We start from the raw sequence: 20934 nt of genomic DNA, 5'->3' as shown, positions 1-20934 counted from the left end.
ACTTCATGTACCACCCAGACTTTCGGCAATGAATGTCAAGGTCAAATTCGTGACCCGCACCCGCAAGGTCAGTTTTGGGGTTGTAACCTAAGTCAAGGTCATGCCATTGCCTGACATTCCCTGTCCCCGGCAGCAATTTAGGTTAAAACTCACATTCAAAATCCCGAGAGAAAATGAAAGCGGAACTTTCACAATGTTATTTGGAAGAAAATATTTTGCTTTCTTGTCAGTAAAATAAAGGGCCCGAAATTCCATGACTTTTAAGTATAATAAAACATTTTCACTTTCTTGCCATTAAACACGGCGAATTTGTACTGCATTGATTGCGGATTAAAACATTTCGTCGGGTCCCACTCGGCGGTTTTCGACATCGATCATTTATTTGTTTTATAGTTTTTCGGAAATCATAATTTCCTTTAATGCATTAAAGTTATTGGTGTAATAAATAGGCAACACTGACCTACTTTCATGTTGCCGAACACACGGATTGCGTCCGTCAATTAGTATACAAAATGTATATAATGGACTGTAAACAATGCCCCTCCCGCACCTAAATCTCACGGTTTTTACATCCTGTGTTTTTGAATTGAAATAATTGAACACAAAGAACAAAAAATAGTGATTAAAGTATATTGTGTAGTGTGCAGCGTTTGCTACACACATAATACGGGCCTAAAACAGGAATTGCAATGCGCTTATCAAAAGAAATTGACGTATGATCTCGGGTACAGTTGTATTGGTTAACGACGTAGATCGAGATTTAATAACACAATACAAACTATAATACATTTTAATTAGGGCTTATTGTAAAACAACTAGAAGCTGACAAATATCCCGGTTTATTCTTCAGTAAATTATCTGGTAACACTAGCATTTTATTTTGCCGCGGAAACTGATCATGTGACTATAATGTTGCCGCGAAAGATGCTTCTGGGACGCCATATTGGTTTTTTGGTTGGTTTTTTGGTTCGTGCCGAAGGTAAGTTCCGTTATTTTAACTATCAACTGTGTATGTGGAAAGGATATAAAAATCGTCAATTACTTTTTCTAAGGCTAATATAAGATCAGATAAAATCTTATTGTAAGGTCTGTACAATTAATTAGGCTAACTGAGAGCTTATGTAGGCTTGGACTCCGTTGACGACCGCGGTGTAAGTGGCGACGTTCATTTCAAAACGCAGTGCCGAGTGAAATTCATATTTTTAAGTTATATTTTTAAAATGTATTAAAATAAAGCCTTAAAATAGATGGTATCTATAAACAGTCCAACCTTGTTACAGAATAATCCTATTATTCCTATAATTCACTATTGCCAGTTGAGAAATTGGCAAAAATAACATTTCCAACTTCAAATTCAAGATAGCTATTCCATGGGGGGGGGGGAGAGTAGATAAACAAAGGTGGTAATTGTAATATTATTTCCGGTGTGAATGATTTTATAATTGTCAGAATGACACCTTTGATCGTATAATAGTGAGTTGGCAACCTATTGAGCAAAAGACATAGAAATAATTATGTTTTGACTTTCTTCGAAAATATGAAATTCTTGCTGTAACTATTAAAACTAGCTGCACCAGCTGCATGTTTGTGTCAGTCCGCTCAGAATACACGAGTCTAGGCCAAGCGACGTTGAATTTAGAACCGACGTGATCTGCACTCTAGGCTAGACATTTGCGTTGAGGTGTTGCGCAAGTAGATCTAATCTAAATGAAATCTCCCATCGTTAGTTTTTTTTATATTACTTATATACATAGCCGTAAACGAATAATTTTCAACACATAGCAAGCCATTTGATCTATACTACACGTCACTGGGCTATTTGATTTGACAGATTTGTTACCCACGGAAAAATCTCGACTGACGCTTGGTAGATGGTAGACAAATTATTAATAAAAACAGCCGTAGATCGACATCTAATAGTGCTAATGTAAATTTAATAATAGGCGATTGTTTTCATCTGGCCAAATTGAAGAAAATAAAAGGCTTTCTCTTAGCTATCAATTTTAAAAAAGCTTTTGACAGTATCAGTCATAAGTTTCTGTTTAAAGTTTTATCGTCTTTTGGATGTAAATGTAATTTTATTATATATATTCGTACCCTATATAATGATATCAAATGTTGTGTGATAAATAACGGTTTTACTACGCCATATTTTCCAATAGAAAGGGGGGTACGTCAAGGTGATCCGAGCAGCACCAACTTATTCAATCTTGTAATTGAAACCCTATGCAATGTATAAGAAATGATTTTAATATTAGAGGGATTGACATTGGTCAGGAAACATTAAAACTAATTGCTTTTGCTGATGACATGACTTGTTTTTTTTTTTAAATTAAAAATCGGCTAGACATTTATATGAAGTACTTAAAAAATTCAGTAAAGTGTCAGGATTAGAAATTAATGTTATAAAAACTGAAGCAATTGATCTAAATAGTGGAATACCTAATCTGTCATCTGAAATACATCGTTTCGGTTTTGCATATCAAAATTCAAATATAAAAATCTTAGGTGTAGTATTCTCCAAAGACACAAAAACGGCCGAGAAATTAAACTATGAAAATAGATTGATTGAGATAGACAATATATTAAATACTTGGAGAAAGCGAAAACTTACATTAATCGGCAAGATTCAAATAATTAAAACTTTCTGTTTATCAAAAATGTTGTATGCAGCGTCAGCTTTAACAATGCCCGAGTATGTTATAAAAAGATTTAATACTAAGATATTTGCGTTTTTATGGAATGGGCCGGATAAACTTAAACGAAATGTAATCAGTCAAATGAAGAATATGGGGGGTTTAAATATGATATAATTGAATGAAATGATGATAGCTCGCAGCACTTTTTGGATAAAGAAAATTTATACTAAAACAGCACAGACTTGGAAAACAACATATAATTTAATTCTTGACATGTATGGGGGTGATGTACTACCAGCTTGCAGCTATGACCCTAAACTTAAAACCTATCTCCTTTTTATCAAGAATTATTTCAAAATTGGTACAAAACATGTTGATAACTTGATACACCCGAAAAATCAAATTTTCTGGAATAATAGATGTATAGGACTAGATAATTATATTTTTAGAAAGAAATTTAAAAATAACAATACATTGTATATGCATAATTTTATTGAAAAAAATTTAAATGAGCAGGTAACTGACTACAACAACTTCCTAGGCGAAAAGTAGAAAAGTCGAAAAGTCGACAGTACGACAGATCATAGGTCGCTAATAGCGCAGTGTGTTAATTTCCTAATTTCTACTTTTCGAGTTGCATTTTGCCTTGTATAGCGTGTTGGCGCCTTCTTACTGACATCAATAAATACAAAAATATGACTAAGTCGAAAGTCGACAAGACGGTATACAAGCTAAAATGCAAGTCGAAAAGTAGAAATTAAGAAAAAACGGGGGGCGCTATTATCGCGGTGTGTTATTTCTTAATTTCCTACTTTCGATATGATTTTGGCTTGTATACCGTCTTGTCGCCTCACATTTTGTCGTAACTTCTACTTTTCGACTTTTCGACTTTCGTGTTCTGAAGAGGCGAAAAGTAGAAATTATGAATGGTAGTTATAGGCTTCCATAAGTTTTCGATAAATAGTGATAAAAATGTTTACTATAATATAATTGATGTTTTTTTACAAAATTTTCCATTCAAACGTTGTACCGTAAATGTGATTTTTTTTTAAAGAACCCGCAATAAAAAGGTAAAAATTACCATACACGCCATTTGAAAAAAAAAACAACAAACAAACAAATTTTAAAACCATTTATTAAACGTTTAATACACCTTTAAAATTTAATTACGTTGATAACTTAATTGCAAAATATCTATATTTAATGCATATAAAATAAAAACCAATAAGGGTCAAGATTAATTATCTTATACATATTTTTTTTAAAACACACCCATGTTGACAGTTGACCCAATCAAATTTAAACATCTTTCCGCCAAAAGGGAATCTCAGACAAAACTGGTGGCTGCTTTTTTAGAGCTGTGTTAAACTATCGAGTTTTATAGGTTGCTAGAAGGCGTAAAAGTTGAAAATAAGGTATGTTACGATTAATTAATATTTTGTGTCCATTTAGAAATAGTTATGATATAAAAGAATTAATTGTTTCGGTAATTGTAGATTATTTTCTACTGGTGCCATTTCAACGTAGCCGAACTTCTAGGAATGGGAAGGCCATTTCAACAATTGTAGTATTGTATAATGGACTTCCCCATTATCTATTATCTTTAAATTTATAGGGTTTCCAATTTCACGAATTGTTTATATAAGTTGATACAATCCCAAGCCTTGCAGTGAGTGCTAATGATAATGTAACGTATTCAAAACTTCGAGTGGGGAATTAATAAGACATTAATTTCCCGTGTTATATTACAAATGACTGTGATATATGAACTTGTGCTGTATGAACTATTTATATGGTCTTTAGTGAATGAAAACATTTTTGGCTACCATTCCTGGTTTTAAAGATCAAATATGATATGAAAACGAATATTGGTTTGTAATTTTTTTACCCGTTTCACAGTGTAACCGAACCGTGAACGGTTAACCAAGTCGCGGTATACATCTTAATTATTAGTCAAAGCAAGTCTACGATCTTACTTAAAAAGATAGGTTGACACGCAACAAAACATATGCCCTGAAAATTAAATCTTGTACTTTTTCGAACTACGAACAAGTGGATATAATTTCAGAATGGATGCGAAAAAACAGAAAAGGAACGAGTACAAGAGACACTGGATAGCTGCTACAAGATCATTGAGACAAACAACAATGGTTATACTGAAACTGATGACATTGACGATCAATCAGATACATATCACAACAGTGTTGAAGACACTCTTGCCGAACACCAACCAACTTCTCAAATGACGCAAAGTACAAATATTTATACAAATACATCAACATATGGAATTGATACAGATAATCTAGCAAATGAAGATATGATTTCTGATTGGTATACAATAGATGAACATATAACATTGTCTGACAGTGAATCCGATTTGGAATTGGAAACTAATTCTGATATTTTGGCTGTTGATTTGTCACAGTGGGCAAATGAAAATTCAGTAATGTATAATGCCACGGATTCTCTTCTAAAATTTTTAAGGAAACATGGACATTCTTCTTTGCCGTCAACAACAAGGACTTTGCTGAGAACTGTTAGAGAGGTAGAAACTGAGATGAAGTCGGAAATGGAATATTTTTATTTTGGCCTGGAGAAACAGTTACTTGTTAATTTGAAATTATATCCAGAAGAAATTCAAAAAGACTTGTTAGTAATTAATATTTCTTTTAATATTGATGGTCTTCCATTGTTTAAGAGCAACAGTACCTGTTTATGGCCAGTTCTTTGTTCCATTGATGTTAAGCCGGTAAAGGTTTTCCCAGTTGCTATAACCTTAGGGAAGACTAAGCCTTCAAATTTAGAATTTTTGAGAGACACGATCAAGGAGATTGATAGACTTGTAAAAAATGGTTTTGTTGTGAATGAACGTATTATTCGTGTTAATTTGAAATGTATCATTTGTGATGCTACTGCAAAAGCGTTTGTGAAAGGGATTAAATTATATTCTGGATATTATGGCTGTATGGACAAAACGGACGCAGCTTGTACGCGAATAGTGTAAAACTAATGGTATATCAATCTGGGCCTAAAGAAAGACCTGCAATAGGCATATTTAGCTCTTGCATAATGCATGGTTAATGTAGTTTTTGTAGAGAAAATAATAAAGTATACTTATATTTCTAATCGAATCTGTGAAAAAACAGCACCATTCTCTTGTTAATACATAAACCCCGAACGGTACCTGGCACGGCACAGGTTATTTTTTTGTAGGGTGGGGTGGGAAAATTCTTGAGTGTCAACATCTTATGTATCATAGTTTAAGAGGCCGCGACCTCAAGGTCGTCGCATCCGGTTTGGGATGAGTGAGTTACCTGCCCTTAGACCACATCGTTTCAGTGCTCAGCTATTTGACTTAGTAGGGAAATTTGCCCCAAAAATGTCTTCCAATCGCCCCGGAATTTGGTGAGTCGATAGACCGGCCCCACATTTGTTCTTCATTTTTCAAAATCGTCAACCAAAACTCGTTACCTTGATCTGCTAGGGGCCCCGGAAGTATTTTGGTTTTTGACGCATAGGGGCCCATCTAATAAAGTCAGGACCACTGGACCTTGACCTTTCGACATGTCATCTCGGCCCACGTGACCCCGGTAGGTCAAGGTCATCTGAAAGGGTCAAGGTCACCAAAATATCTACTGACTCGGGTGCTCCCGGGCACATGGTGGGGCCCCGGGTCCACGCGACAAATCAAAGGTCATGACCCTGGATAAGCAATTCATTGACCTTTCGAATGGGATCTTGACCTTTGACCTGACCCTTGACCTTGGGATCGAAAAAGTCCCAAAACTTCATGTACCACCCAGACTTTCGGCAATGAATGTCAAGGTCAAATTCGTGACCCGCACCCGCAAGGTCAGTTTTGGGGTTGTAACCTAAGTCAAGGTCATGCCATTGCCTGACATTCCCTGTCCCCGGCAGCAATTTAGGTAAAAACTCACATTCAAAATCCCGAGAGAAAATGAAAGCGGAACTTTCACAATGTTATTTGGAAGAAAATATTTTGCTTTCTTGTCAGTAAAATAAAGGGCCCGAAATTCCATGACTTTTAAGTATAATAAAACATTTTCACTTTCTTGCCATTAAACACGGCGAATTTGTACTGCATTGATTGCGGATTAAAACATTTCGTCGGGTCCCACTCGGCGGTTTTCGACATCGATCATTTATTTGTTTTATAGTTTTTCGGAAATCATAATTTCCTTTAATGCATTAAAGTTATTGGTGTAATAAATAGGCAACACTGACCTACTTTCATGTTGCCGAACACACGGATTGCGTCCGTCAATTAGTATACAAAATGTATATAATGGACTGTAAACAATGCCCCTCCCGCACCTAAATCTCACGGTTTTTACATCCTGTGTTTTTGAATTGAAATAATTGAACACAAAGAACAAAAAATAGTGATTAAAGTATATTGTGTAGTGTGCAGCGTTTGCTACACACATAATAGGGGCCTAAAACAGGAATTGCAATGCGCTTATCAAAAGAAATTGACGTATGATCTCGGGTACAGTTGTATTGGTTAACGACGTAGATCGAGATTTAATAACACAATACAAACTATAATACATTTTAATTAGGGCTTATTGTAAAACAACTAGAAGCTGACAAATATCCCGGTTTATTCTTCAGTAAATTATCTGGTAACACTAGCATTTTATTTTGCCGCGGAAACTGATCATGTGACTATAATGTTGCCGCGAAAGATGCTTCTGGGACGCCATATTGGTTTTTTGGTTCGTGCCGAAGGTAAGTTCCGTTATTTTAACTATCAACTGTGTATGTGGAAAGGATATAAAAATCGTCAATTACTTTTTCTATGGCTAATTTAAGATCAGATAAAATCTTATTGTAAGGTCTGTACAATTAATTAGGCTAACTGAGAGCTTATGTAGGCTTGGACTCCGTTGACGACCGCGGTGTAAGTGGCGACGTTCATTTCAAAACGCAGTGCCGAGTGAAATTCATATTTTTAAGTTATATTTTTAAAATGTATTAAAATAAAGCCTTAAAATAGATGGTATCTATAAACAGTCCAACCTTGTTACAGAATAATCCTATTATTCCTATAATTCACTATTGCCAGTTGAGAAATTGGCAAAAATAACATTTCCAACTTCAAATTCAAGATAGCTATTCCATGGTGGGGGGGGGGGAGAGTAGATAAACAAAGGGGGTAATTGTAATATTATTTCCGGTGTGAATGATTTTATAATTGTCAGAATGACACCTATGATCGTATAATAGTGAGTTGGCAACCTATTGAGCAAAAGACATAGAAATAATTATGTTTTGACTTTCTTCGAAAATATGAAATTCTTGCTGTAACTATTAAAACTAGCTGCACCAGCTGCATGTTTGTGTCAGTCCGCTCAGAATACATGAGTCTAGGCCAAGCGACGTTGAATTTAGAACCGACGTGATCTGCACTCTAGGCTAGACATTTGCGTTGAGGTGTTGCGCAAGTAGATCTAATCTAAATGAAATCTCCCATCGTTAGTTTTTTTTATATTACTTATATACATAGCCGTAAACGAATAATTTTCAACACATAGCAAGCCATTTGATCTATACTACACGTCACTGGGCTATTTGATTTGACAGATTTGTTACCCACGGAAAAATCTCGACTGACGCTTGGTAGATGGTAGACGAATTATTAATAAAAACAGCCGTAGATCGACATCTAATAGTGCTAATGTAAATTTAATAATAGACGATTGTTTTCATCTGGCCAAATTGAAGAAAATAAAAGGCTTTCTCTTAGCTATCAATTTTAAAAAAGCTTTTGACAGTATCAGTCATAAGTTTCTGTTTAAAGTTTTATCGTCTTTTGGATGTAAACGTAATTTTATTATATATATTCGTACCCTATATAATGATATCAAATGTTGTGTGATAAATAACGGTTTTACTACGCCATATTTTCCAATAGAAAGGGGGGTACGTCAAGATGATCCGAGCAGCACCAACTTATTCAATCTTGTAATTGAAACCCTATGTAATGTATAAGAAATGATTTTAATATTAGAGGGATTGACATTGGTCAGGAAACATTAAAACTAATTGCTTTTGCTGATGACATGACTTGTTTTTTTAAAAAATTAAAATCGGCTAGACATTTATATGAAGTACTTAAAAAATTCAGTAAAGTGTCAGGATTAGAAATTAATGTTATAAAAACTGAAGTAATTGATCTAAATAGTGGAATACCTAATCTGTCATCTGAAATACATCGTTTCGGTTTTGCATATCAAAATTCAAATATAAAAATCTTAGGTGTAGTATTCTCCAAAGACACAAAAACGGCCGAGAAATTAAACTATGAAAATAGATTGATTGAGATAGACAATATATTAAATACTTGGAGAAAGCGAAAACTTACATTAATCGGCAAGATTCAAATAATTAAAACTTTCTGTTTATCAAAAATATTGTATGCAGCGTCAGCTTTAACAATGCCCGAGTATGTTATAAAAAGATTTAATACTAAGATATTTGCGTTTTTATGGAATGGGCCGGATAAACTTAAACGAAATGTAATCAGTCAAATGAAGAATATGGGGGGTTTAAATATGATAAAATTGAATGAAATGATGATAGCTCGCAGCACTTTTTGGATAAAGAAAATTTATACTAAAACAGCACAGACTTGGAAAACAACATATAATTTAATTCTTGACATGTATGGGGGTGATGTACTACCAGCTTGCAGCTATGACCCTAAACTTAAAACCTATCTCCTTTTTATCAAGAATTATTTCAAAATTGGTACTAAACATGTTGATAATTTGATACACCCGAAAAATCAAATTTTCTGGAATAATAGATGTATAGGACTAGATAATTATATTTTTAGAAAGAAATTTAAAAAATAACAATGCATTGTATATGCATAATTTTATTGAAAAAAATTTAAATGAGCAGGTAACTGACTACAACAACTTCCTAGGCGAAAAGTAGAAAAGTCGAAAAGTCGACAGTACGACAGATCATAGGTCGCTAATAGCGCAGTGTGTTAATTTCCTAATTTCTACTTTTCGAGTTGCATTTTGGCTTGTATAGCGTGTTGGCGCCTTCTTACTGACATCAATAAATACAAGACGGTATACAAGCCAAAATGCAAGTCGAAAAGTAGAAATTAAGAAAAAACGGGGGCGCTATTATCGCGGTGTGTTATTTCTTAATTTCCTACTTTCGATATGATTTTGGCTTGTATACCGTCTTGTCGCCTCACATTTTGTCGTAACTTCTACTTTTCGACTTTTCGACTTTCGTGTTCTGAAGAGGCGAAAAGTAGAAATTATGAATGGTAGTTATAGGCTTCCATAAGTTTTCGATAAATAGTGATAAAAATGTTTACTATAATATAATTGATGTTTTTTTACAAAATTTTCCATTCAAACGTTGTACCGTAAATGTGATTTTTTTTTTAAAGAACCCGCAATAAAAAGGTAAAAATTACCATACACGCCATTTGAAAAAAAAAACAACAAACAAACAAATTTTAAAACCATTTATTAAACGTTTAATACACCTTTAAAATTTAATTACGTTGATAACTTAATTGCAAAATATCTATATTTAATGCATATAAAATAAAAACCAATAAGGGTCAAGATTAATTATCTTATACATATTTTTTTTTAAAAACACACCCATGTTGACAGTTGACCCAATCAAATTTAAACATCTTTCCGCCAAAAGGGAATCTCAGACAAAACTGATGGCTGCTTTTTTAGAGCTGTGTTAAACTATCGAGTTTTATAGGTTGCTAGAAGGCGTAAAAGTTGAAAATAAGGTATGTTACGATTAATTAATATTTTGTGTCCATTTAGAAATAGTTATGATATAAAAGAATTAATTGTTTCGGTAATTGTAGATTATTTTCTACTGGTGCCATTTCAACGTAGCCGAACTTCTAGGAATGGGAAGGCCATTTCAACAATTGTAGTATTGTATAATGGACTTCCCCATTATCTATTATCTTTAAATTTATAGGGTTTCCAATTTCAGGAATTGTTTATATAAGTTGATACAATCCCAAGCCTTGCAGTGAGTGCTAATGATAATGTAACGTATTCAAAACTTCGAGTGGGGAATTAATAAGACATTAATTTCCCGTGATATATTACAAATGACTGTGATATATGAACTTGTGCTGTATGAACTATTTATATGGTCTTTAGTGAATGAAAACATTTTTGGCTACCATTCCTGGTTTTAAAGATCAAATATGATATGAAAACGAATATTGGTTTGTAATTTTTTTACCCGTTTCACAGTGTAACCGAACCGTGAACGGTTTACCAAGTCGCGGTATACATCTTAATTATTAGTCAAAGCAAGTCTACGATCTTACTTAAAAAGATAGGTTGACACGCAACAAAACATATGCCCTGAAAATTAAATCTTGTACTTTTTCGAACTACGAACAAGTGGATATAATTTCAGAATGGATGCGAAAAAACAGAAAAGGAACGAGTACAAGAGACACTGGATAGCTGCTACAAGATCATTGAGACAAACAACTAACAATGGTTATACTGAAACTGATGACATTGACGATCAATCAGATACATATCACAACAGTGTTGAAGACACTCTTGCCGAACACCAACCAACTTCTCAAATGACGCAAAGTACAAATATTTATACAAATACATCAACATATGGAATTGATACAGATAATCTAGCAAATGAAGATATGATTTCTGATTGGTATACAATAGATGAACATATAACATTGTCTGACAGTGAATCCGATTTGGAATTGGAAACTAATTCTGATATTTTGGCTGTTGATTTGTCACAGTGGGCAAATGAAAATTCAGTAATGCATAATGCCACGGATTCTCTTCTAAAATTTTTAAGGAAACATGGACATTCTTCTTTGCCGTCAACAACAAGGACTTTGCTGAGAACTGTTAGAGAGGTAGAAACTGAGATGAAGTCGGAAATGGAATATTTTTATTTTGGCCTGGAGAAACAGTTACTTGTTAATTTGAAATTATATCCAGAAGAAATTCAAAAAGACTTGTTAGTAATTAATATTTCTTTTAATATTGATGGTCTTCCATTGTTTAAGAGCAACAGTACCTGTTTATGGCCAGTTCTTTGTTCCATTGATGTTAAGCCGGTAAAGGTTTTCCCAGTTGCTATAACCTTAGGGAAGACTAAGCCTTCAAATTTAAAATTTTTGAGAGACACGATCAAGGAGATTGATAGACTTGTAAAAAATGGTTTTGTTGTGAATGAACGTATTATTCGTGTTAATTTGAAATGTATCATTTGTGATGCTACTGCAAAAGCGTTTGTGAAAGGGATTAAATTATATTCTGGATATTATGGCTGTATGGACAAAACGGACGCAGCTTGTACGCGAATAGTGTAAAAATAATGGTATATCAATCTGGGCCTAAAGAAAGACCTGCAATAGGCATATTTAGCTCTTGCATAATGCATGGTTAATGTAGTTTTTGTAGAGAAAATAATAAAGTATACTTATATTTCTAATCGAATCTGTGAAAAAACAGCACCATTCTCTTGTTAATACATAAACCCCGAACGGTACCTGGCACGGCACAGGTTATTTTTTTGTAGGGTGGGGTGGGAAAATTCTTGAGTGTCAACATCTTATGTATCATAGTTTAAGAGGCCGCGACCTCAAGGTCGTCGCATCCGGTTTGGGATGAGTGAGTTACCTGCCCTTAGACCACATCGTTTCAGTGCTCAGCTATTTGACTTAGTAGGGAAATTTGCCCCAAAAATGTCTTCCAATCGCCCCGGAATTTGGTGAGTCGATAGACCGGCCCCACATTTGTTCTTCATTTTTCAAAATCGTCAACCAAAACTCGTTACCTTGATCTGCTAGGGGCCCCGGAAGTATTTTGGTTTTTGACGCATAGGGGCCCATCTAATAGAGTCAGGACCACTGGACCTTGACCTTTCGACATGTCATCTCGGCCCACGTGACCCCGGTAGGTCAAGGTCATCTGAAAGGGTCAAGGTCACCAAAATATCTACTGACTCGGGTGCTCCCGGGCACATGGTGGGGCCCCGGGTCCACGCGACAAATCAAAGGTCATGACCCTGGATAAGCAATTCATTGACCTTTCGAATGGGATCTTGACCTTTGACCTGACCCTTGACCTTGGGATCGAAAAAGTCCCAAAACTTCATGTACCACCCAGACTTTCGGCAATGAATGTCAAGGTCAAATTCGTGACCCGCACCCGCAAGGTCAGTTTTGGGGTTGTAACCTAAGTCAAGGTCATGCCATTGCCTGACATTCCCTGTCCCCGGCAGCAATTTAGGTAAAAACTCACATTCAAAATCCCGAGAGAAAATGAAAGCGGAACTTTCACAATGTTATTTGGAAGAAAATATTTTGCTTTCTTGTCAGTAAAATAAAGGGCCCGAAATTCCATGACTTTTAAGTATAATAAAACATTTTCACTTTCTTGCCATTAAACACGGCGAATTTGTACTGCATTGATTGCGGATTAAAACATTTCGTCGGGTCCCACTCGGCGGTTTTCGACATCGATCATTTATTTGTTTTATAGTTTTTCGGAAATCATAATTTCCTTTAATGCATTAAAGTTATTGGTGTAATAAATAGGCAACACTGACCTACTTTCATGTTGCCGAACACACGGATTGCGTCCGTCAATTAGTATACAAAATGTATATAATGGACTGTAAACAATGCCCCTCCCGCACCTAAATCTCACGGTTTTTACATCCTGTGTTTTTGAATTGAAATAATTGAACACAAAGAACAAAAAATAGTGATTAAAGTATATTGTGTAGTGTGCAGCGTTTGCTACACACATAATAGGGGCCTAAAACAGGAATTGCAATGCGCTTATCAAAAGAAATTGACGTATGATCTCGGGTACAGTTGTATTGGTTAACGACGTAGATCGAGATTTAATAACACAATACAAACTATAATACATTTTAATTAGGGCTTATTGTAAAACAACTAGAAGCTGACAAATATCCCGGTTTATTCTTCAGTAAATTATCTGGTAACACTAGCATTTTATTTTGCCGCGGAAACTGATCATGTGACTATAATGTTGCCGCGAAAGATGCTTCTGGGACGCCATATTGGTTTTTTGGTTCGTGCCGAAGGTAAGTTCCGTTATTTTAACTATCAACTGTGTATGTGGAAAGGATATAAAAATCGTCAATTACTTTTTCTATGGCTAATTTAAGATCAGATAAAATCTTATTGTAAGGTCTGTACAATTAATTAGGCTAACTGAGAGCTTATGTAGGCTTGGACTCCGTTGACGACCGCGGTGTAAGTGGCGACGTTCATTTCAAAACGCAGTGCCGAGTGAAATTCATATTTTTAAGTTATATTTTTAAAATGTATTAAAATAAAGCCTTAAAATAGATGGTATCTATAAACAGTCCAACCTTGTTACAGAATAATCCTATTATTCCTATAATTCACTATTGCCAGTTGAGAAATTGGCAAAAATAACATTTCCAACTTCAAATTCAAGATAGCTATTCCATGGTGGGGGGGGGGAGAGTAGATAAACAAAGGGGGTAATTGTAATATTATTTCCGGTGTGAATGATTTTATAATTGTCAGAATGACACCTATGATCGTATAATAGTGAGTTGGCAACCTATTGAGCAAAAGACATAGAAATAATTATGTTTTGACTTTCTTCGAAAATATGAAATTCTTGCTGTAACTATTAAAACTAGCTGCACCAGCTGCATGTTTGTGTCAGTCCGCTCAGAATACATGAGTCTAGGCCAAGCGACGTTGAATTTAGAACCGACGTGATCTGCACTCTAGGCTAGACATTTGCGTTGAGGTGTTGCGCAAGTAGATCTAATCTAAATGAAATCTCCCATCGTTAGTTTTTTTTATATTACTTATATACATAGCCGTAAACGAATAATTTTCAACACATAGCAAGCCATTTGATCTATACTACACGTCACTGGGCTATTTGATTTGACAGATTTGTTACCCACGGAAAAATCTCGACTGACGCTTGGTAGATGGTAGACGAATTATTAATAAAAACAGCCGTAGATCGACATCTAATAGTGCTAATGTAAATTTAATAATAGACGATTGTTTTCATCTGGCCAAATTGAAGAAAATAAAAGGCTTTCTCTTAGCTATCAATTTTAAAAAAGCTTTTGACAGTATCAGTCATAAGTTTCTGTTTAAAGTTTTATCGTCTTTTGGATGTAAACGTAATTTTATTATATATATTCGTACCCTATATAATGATATCAAATGTTGTGTGATAAATAACGGTTTTACTACGCCATATTTTCCAATAGAAAGGGGGGTACGTCAAGATGATCCGAGCAGCACCAACTTATTCAATCTTGTAATTGAAACCCTATGTAATGTATAAGAAATGATTTTAATATTAGAGGGATTGACATTGGTCAGGAAACATTAAAACTAATTGCTTTTGCTGATGACATGACTTGTTTTTTTAAAAAATTAAAATCGGCTAGACATTTATATGAAGTACTTAAAAAATTCAGTAAAGTGTCAGGATTAGAAATTAATGTTATAAAAACTGAAGTAATTGATCTAAATAGTGGAATACCTAATCTGTCATCTGAAATACATCGTTTCGGTTTTGCATATCAAAATTCAAATATAAAAATCTTAGGTGTAGTATTCTCCAAAGACACAAAAACGGCCGAGAAATTAAACTATGAAAATAGATTGATTGAGATAGACAATATATTAAATACTTGGAGAAAGCGAAAACTTACATTAATCGGCAAGATTCAAATAATTAAAACTTTCTGTTTATCAAAAATATTGTATGCAGCGTCAGCTTTAACAATGCCCGAGTATGTTATAAAAAGATTTAATACTAAGATATTTGCGTTTTTATGGAATGGGCCGGATAAACTTAAACGAAATGTAATCAGTCAAATGAAGAATATGGGGGGTTTAAATATGATAAAATTGAATGAAATGATGATAGCTCGCAGCACTTTTTGGATAAAGAAAATTTATACTAAAACAGCACAGACTTGGAAAACAACATATAATTTAATTCTTGACATGTATGGGGGTGATGTACTACCAGCTTGCAGCTATGACCCTAAACTTAAAACCTATCTCCTTTTTATCAAGAATTATTTCAAAATTGGTACTAAACATGTTGATAATTTGATACACCCGAAAAATCAAATTTTCTGGAATAATAGATGTATAGGACTAGATAATTATATTTTTAGAAAGAAATTTAAAAAATAACAATGCATTGTATATGCATAATTTTATTGAAAAAAATTTAAATGAGCAGGTAACTGACTACAACAACTTCCTAGGCGAAAAGTAGAAAAGTCGAAAAGTCGACAGTACGACAGATCATAGGTCGCTAATAGCGCAGTGTGTTAATTTCCTAATTTCTACTTTTCGAGTTGCATTTTGGCTTGTATAGCGTGTTGGCGCCTTCTTACTGACATCAATAAATACAAGACGGTATACAAGCCAAAATGCAAGTCGAAAAGTAGAAATTAAGAAAAAACGGGGGCGCTATTATCGCGGTGTGTTATTTCTTAATTTCCTACTTTCGATATGATTTTGGCTTGTATACCGTCTTGTCGCCTCACATTTTGTCGTAACTTCTACTTTTCGACTTTTCGACTTTCGTGTTCTGAAGAGGCGAAAAGTAGAAATTATGAATGGTAGTTATAGGCTTCCATAAGTTTTCGATAAATAGTGATAAAAATGTTTACTATAATATAATTGATGTTTTTTTACAAAATTTTCCATTCAAACGTTGTACCGTAAATGTGATTTTTTTTTTAAAGAACCCGCAATAAAAAGGTAAAAATTACCATACACGCCATTTGAAAAAAAAAACAACAAACAAACAAATTTTAAAACCATTTATTAAACGTTTAATACACCTTTAAAATTTAATTACGTTGATAACTTAATTGCAAAATATCTATATTTAATGCATATAAAATAAAAACCAATAAGGGTCAAGATTAATTATCTTATACATATTTTTTTTTAAAAACACACCCATGTTGACAGTTGACCCAATCAAATTTAAACATCTTTCCGCCAAAAGGGAATCTCAGACAAAACTGATGGCTGCTTTTTTAGAGCTGTGTTAAACTATCGAGTTTTATAGGTTGCTAGAAGGCGTAAAAGTTGAAAATAAGGTATGTTACGATTAATTAATATTTTGTGTCCATTTAGAAATAGTTATGATATAAAAGAATTAATTGTTTCGGTAATTGTAGATTATTTTCTACTGGTGCCATTTCAACGTAGCCGAACTTCTAGGAATGGGAAGGCCATTTCAACAATTGTAGTATTGTATAATGGACTTCCCCATTATCTATTATCTTTAAATTTATAGGGTTTCCAATTTCAGGAATTGTTTATATAAGTTGATACAATCCCAAGCCTTGCAGTGAGTGCTAATGATAATGTAACGTATTCAAAACTTCGAGTGGGGAATTAATAAGACATTAATTTCCCGTGATATATTACAAATGACTGTGATATATGAACTTGTGCTGTATGAACTATTTATATGGTCTTTAGTGAATGAAAACATTTTTGGCTACCATTCCTGGTTTTAAAGATCAAATATGATATGAAAACGAATATTGGTTTGTAATTTTTTTACCCGTTTCACAGTGTAACCGAACCGTGAACGGTTAACCAAGTCGCGGTATACATCTTAATTATTAGTCAAAGCAAGTCTACGATCTTACTTAAAAAGATAGGTTGACACGCAACAAAACATATGCCCTGAAAATTAAATCTTGTACTTTTTCGAACTACGAACAAGTGGATATAATTTCAGAATGGATGCGAAAAAACAGAAAAGGAACGAGTACAAGAGACACTGGATAGCTGCTACAAGATCATTGAGACAAACAACTAACAATGGTTATACTGAAACTGATGACATTGACGATCAATCAGATACATATCACAACAGTGTTGAAGACACTCTTGCCGAACACCAACCAACTTCTCAAATGACGCAAAGTACAAATATTTATACAAATACATCAACATATGGAATTGATACAGATAATCTAGCAAATGAAGATATGATTTCTGATTGGTATACAATAGATGAACATATAACATTGTCTGACAGTGAATCCGATTTGGAATTGGAAACTAATTCTGATATTTTGGCTGTTGATTTGTCACAGTGGGCAAATGAAAATTCAGTAATGCATAATGCCACGGATTCTCTTCTAAAATTTTTAAGGAAACATGGACATTCTTCTTTGCCGTCAACAACAAGGACTTTGCTGAGAACTGTTAGAGAGGTAGAAACTGAGATGAAGTCGGAAATGGAATATTTTTATTTTGGCCTGGAGAAACAGTTACTTGTTAATTTGAAATTATATCCAGAAGAAATTCAAAAAGACTTGTTAGTAATTAATATTTCTTTTAATATTGATGGTCTTCCATTGTTTAAGAGCAACAGTACCTGTTTATGGCCAGTTCTTTGTTCCATTGATGTTAAGCCGGTAAAGGTTTTCCCAGTTGCTATAACCTTAGGGAAGACTAAGCCTTCAAATTTAGAATTTTTGAGAGACACGATCCAGGAGATTGATAGACTTGTAAAAAATGGTTTTGTTGTGAATGAACGTATTATTCGTGTTAATTTGAAATGTATCATTTGTGATGCTACTGCAAAAGCGTTTGTGAAAGGGATTAAATTATATTCTGGATATTATGGCTGTATGGACAAAACGGACGCAGCTTGTACGCGAATAGTGTAAAAATAATGGTATATCAATCTGGGCCTAAAGAAAGACCTGCAATAGGCATATTTAGCTCTTGCATAATGCATGGTTAATGTAGTTTTTGTAGAGAAAATAATAAAGTATACTTATATTTCTAATCGAATCTGTGAAAAAACAGCACCATTCTCTTGTTAATACATAAACCCCGAACGGTACCTGGCACGGCACAGGTTATTTTTTTGTAGGGTGGGGTGGGAAATTTCTTGAGTGTCAACATCTTATGTATCACTATTTCATTCATATTATTTACACTAAATGAAAAAAAAATAAGATTTGAAGACTACATTTTTCTTCTTGGTGGCAAGCTTAATATTTTTATAGTTTGTCATTTGGTATAGTATTTGTTAAAATGGTTTAAGTATACATATAAATTGCATCAAATGAAATTAAAATGACTTAATTGAGATATGTTGAGTGTTTGTGCTTTTTTATAAGTCAACATGAAAATGTGGACGTATATTGTCGTCGCCCCTCCGTCCGCCCACATTTGTGGACACTCTACAGGTCTATGGTGGCCCATGGTTATCATGATAAATGTGTAAAAAATCCAACACAAATATTAAAAACTGTAAAAATAAATTTGAATGAAAATAAAAGTTCGCTAAAAAATAACAAAAAAGAAATCGAAAATAAAAACTAAATTAAATTAAATGAAATAAAAAAATAATTTAAATTAAATTAGATCTAAATTAAAATCGTTTTTGATAAAAACAAACTAAAATAAATGTAAATCAAAAACTGAAATGCAAAAAAAAATAAATTAAAAATATTTTTAGAAAAAGGTAAGTTTGAAAAATTAAATCGAAAAGTGAAATGAAAACTAAAATACGCATGTCTCTACGTGGCCCATCGTTATCATCAGCCCATCGTTATCATTCAAACAGAACTGTAATCGAACGCGCCTCTAATTTGTCAAGCAGGGGCGAATAACTCTAATCATGATATGGTGATATTTAACATCCAGCGAATCGGATGTATGTCTGTACTATATGGAGGGAACAAGAATGGACTGTCAATGAATATCATAAGTCTCCATCCATTTAACTTGATTACAGGCGTGCTTTCTATTAGTAAAAGGAACATGAACTATTAAAGTCAAGTCTTCAAGACTATGTATTGCAAAATTTATCGAGATCTGAAATCTTGTATTGATACATGAAACGCGACTTCGATCAGTACTGGAGCCTTCCAACTCTTAGCCGTCAGCTAGCCTACTTCGGTATAAAATATGTTGGACTAGGCCATGTTGTAACTGCCATTGAAGAAGAACTGACCGAGCGGAATCTCTCACGCGTATTCCAGCACCCGGATTCGAGATCAAGTTAGCCCACATATTCCTAGCGCCAAGAAAAACCTAGATATTATTATCCATACTGATCAGCAGTGAATTTTCGCTATGCCGCTACAACCACTGATAAGGAGGACATCGATGCGATTTAATGAGCCAGAAATATTAACTTTTTTCCTGCGACAAATTAATTCTAAAACATCTTTTTTATGTATTGGAAAAATTAATAAAGGCGTTTGACGTATTTGTAGGTAAAAATTACTTCCTATTTAGTGTAAATAGGTATTAAAATGACTAAAAAGCAGCATTCTCTCCGAAGCAGTAACGTCTTATGTAAACAATGCACGCGCCATTCAGCCAATGATTGACGCCGCGGCACGTGTTAAGGCAGTCATCTTTGACAGAGATATTACTACTAGACTCATAATTCTCTGTGAAACAGATTGATAATTATCACGAAAATAATTGTTACCTTTATATTAGAAAATAAAATTTTAAAACATATTAATGTAAAGTATATATGTAATAGATCCCCCGACCCTACCCCACAAAATATACTATTACCGTAAACATACTAAAATATCACACAATAGGCTAACTGAGCATGCAAAAAAGGGGTACGTCCATTTTGCATCAAAAAACACCCAAACCAGATTTGGTGGGAAAATGTTTTTTGTTTCACGAAATCAAGAGATGAATAAACTACTAGAATACAAACTTTCAGATGGCTCCTATGTTGGCGTTTCGAGATATATTACCGTAAACATACTAAACATATGGGGGAATCGGGTTGGCGTAGACTCACTGCGCACGCAATAACTTCTAAACTAGCTTTGGTGGCTTCAATATCTTTATTTCACCAAATCGACAGATGGATAAGGTATGAACATGCCAAATTTCATTACCTTTCTATGTGTGCTTTTTCATGCAAAATGGACGTAACCCTTTTTTGCATCCTCAGTCTAGCAGTGTGCGATATTGTTTTAGTACGTTTACGGTAATAGTATATTTTGGGGTGGGGTCGGGGGATCTATTACATATATACTTTGCATTAATATGTTTTAAAATTATACTTTCAAATATAAATGTAACGATTATTTTCGTGATAATTATATCTAGGTTTTTCTTGGCACTAGGAATGTGTGCTAACTTGATCTCGAATCCGGGTGCTAAAATACGGGTGAGAGATTCAGC

At 34.0% G+C, this 20934-nt stretch overlaps 1 protein-coding gene across 1 annotated transcript in view; it reads right to left on the bottom strand.

The window, feature by feature from the left end:
* Positions 1-20934, bottom strand: part of LOC126832665 (uncharacterized) — a 65846-nt gene that overhangs the window by 42820 nt on the left and 2092 nt on the right. The gene's annotated exons all lie outside the window — the stretch shown is intronic.

Source organism: Patella vulgata, chromosome 9, assembly GCF_932274485.2.
Source record: "Patella vulgata chromosome 9, xgPatVulg1.2, whole genome shotgun sequence".
In the NCBI taxonomy this organism is placed as follows: domain Eukaryota; kingdom Metazoa; phylum Mollusca; class Gastropoda; family Patellidae; genus Patella; species Patella vulgata.
This window is presented reverse-complemented; position numbering and strand designations above follow the sequence as displayed.